Source organism: Amaranthus tricolor, chromosome 15 (genome assembly GCF_026212465.1).
Source record: "Amaranthus tricolor cultivar Red isolate AtriRed21 chromosome 15, ASM2621246v1, whole genome shotgun sequence".
In the NCBI taxonomy this organism is placed as follows: domain Eukaryota; kingdom Viridiplantae; phylum Streptophyta; class Magnoliopsida; order Caryophyllales; family Amaranthaceae; genus Amaranthus; species Amaranthus tricolor.
In genome coordinates this window covers 14,184,412-14,187,020 of record NC_080061.1, presented here as the reverse complement: position 1 = coordinate 14,187,020, position 2,609 = coordinate 14,184,412, and positions in this window count along the sequence as shown.

Below are 2,609 nucleotides of genomic sequence, written 5' to 3'. Positions count from 1 at the left end.
CTATTGTGAGATTTGGGATTTTGCTTTTATTAAAGGGACTTGTAATACGGTTCTTCAAGGGGAAGAACGTGGTGAGAGGAGATAGTGAGATCTTCTTGGTTGTATTAAAGTCGGATTAATAAAAGGCGTTGAAATCCTACGGGTTGAAAGAGAACCCATAGGCGGGGAGTAGGTTGGTTAGAACCGAACCTCGTTAACATATCGTGTGTTATACTTTAAAGTATTTTTCCGCACATACGTTATAGTTTTCGAATTGGCTCAAAACTGTTCCAGAAGACAGTTTTGACAGTCTCCTCAAACTCTTGAGACAAACTGCCAGAAAAGTTTAAAAAGCCCATACTCTCTATTCACCCCCCCCCCCCCCCCCCTCTAGAGAGTATTCAACCTCCTATTAACTTTCATTTGGTATCAGAGCTAAGTTTCACACAAAAAGATTAATATCTTGTGATGGATCCAATAGGAGAAGGGTTGTTTGCTCAAGGTCGTTCGTGTTCAAGACCTCCTTTGTTTTGCGGTACAAATTTCTCACATTGGAAAACTTTGATGAAAATGTTTGTGATTGATCAAGATATGGAGCTTTGGGAGATCATAACTAAAGGACCTAAGATTCCCATGAAAAAGGACGCTCAAGGAAATGATGTAATAAAGTCCGAGTCCGAATATTCACAAACAGATTTGGAATGGGTTTCCAAAAACTATAGAGCAATGAATCAATTATGTTGTGCTTTGAATGGTACTAAGTTCAATCGAGTTTCTTCATGTACAAGTGCTAAAGAAATATGGGACAAGTTGGTTGTGACATACGAAGGAACAAGTCAAGTAAAGGAAACAAAGATCAACATCCTCATGCATCAATATGAAATGTTCAAGATGAAAAAGGATGAGAATATAAATGAAATGTTTACTCGTTTTACTTTGATTACTAATAGTTTGAATTCTCTTGGAAAAACTTTTACTAATGCAGAAAAAGTCCAGAAGGTCTTAAGGTGTCTTCCAAGATCCAAATGGGGTCCAAAAGTCACCGCCATAGAGGAAGCTCAAGACTTGAGAGTTCTATCGCTTGACGATCTCCTTGGAAAACTCACAACACATGAACTTACCCTACATGATGATGGAGATAATGATGTAATACCTTCCATGAAAAATCTTGCATTAAAGGCAAAGAAACATCATGAATCCTCAAGTGATAGTGAAGATAGCGATGATGAGGAAGATCCATTTGCGTTAATTACAAAAGGTCTTGAAGGAATTATGAAGATGCGAAAACGATTTAAGAAATTTAAATCCAGAAATAAAGGTAAGTCTTCTAATTCTAATTCAAATTTTAAGACTAACAAACTTGCTTGTTTTGAATGTGGTTCTACAGAACATATCGTAAAGGACTGTCCTAAGAAGAAAAGGCAATCCTACAAAAAGAACAAAAACAAACAAGCGATGGTTGCAACTTGGAGTGATTCCGAAGTATCATCCGAATCTGAAAATGAAGATGGACAAGCTCATGTATGTCTTATGGCTGATAATGATGACAATGATGATTTAGATCAAAATCACAAAGAGGTACGTGAATATCTTAACACATGCACAAAAGATGAATTGGTTATAACACTCCTAAATATGTTTCAAATTGAGAAAATTTTAAAAGATGAGAAAAACATTTTGGAAGATCGAATACGTCATTATGCTGAAGGTTGTGAAGAAATTATAAATAAAAATAATTCGCTTAAGGCTGAAAAATCAAATCTTGAAAAGACTGTCAAGGTCTTGAAAGAACAGAATCTCAGTCAGACTAAACAGCTTATTGATCTTAAAAATGAGAACAATGATCTTGAAGCCAGGATCAAAACCTTGAAACTGGAATCTGAGAAAAATCTACAAGCATTAAACAAGCTTAATGAGTCTGAATCTAAACTCACTAAAATGCTTACACAACAAAAATCAACTAGTGATAAACGTGGTATTGGTTATAATCATGTTACACATAACTATAAGAGTAAAACCACATTTGTAAAAGGTGCAAATAAACATAAACGTACTCCTACTTGCACATTTTGTTGCAAAAAAGGACATATAAGATTTGCATGTCCTTACAGACGTAAAGACGATTATATTATCAAGAATTCCTTTCCTTTTGAATTACGTGAACAGATAAAGCAAATATGGGTTCCTAAAGGAACAAGACCACCCAACATGGTCTATCCCGAATATGGTTCCAAATTTGTCACTTGGATAGCCAAGTAAGGTTGAGAAAGGTTATTTTCTTTTGTTTTGTAGGATAAACAAAAATGGATTCTAGATAGTGGATGCTCGAGGCATATGAGTGGTAAAATATCTTTATTTTCTGAAATTAAAGAAAAATGTAATGGCTCAATCACCTTAGGAGATAAAGGTAAATGCAAAATTTTAGGCGTTGGTAAAATCGGTAAGAATCCATCTAAAACTATTGACAATGTTTATTTAGTTGAAGGTCTAAAATTTAATTTGCTAAGTGTGTCTCAACTATGTGATAAAGGTAATGAAGTAATTTTTGACAAAGAAAAATGTGTTGTTAAAAATCCTAATACTGGAGATACTCTCATTACTGCTCTTAGAAATGATAATGTTTATGCTTT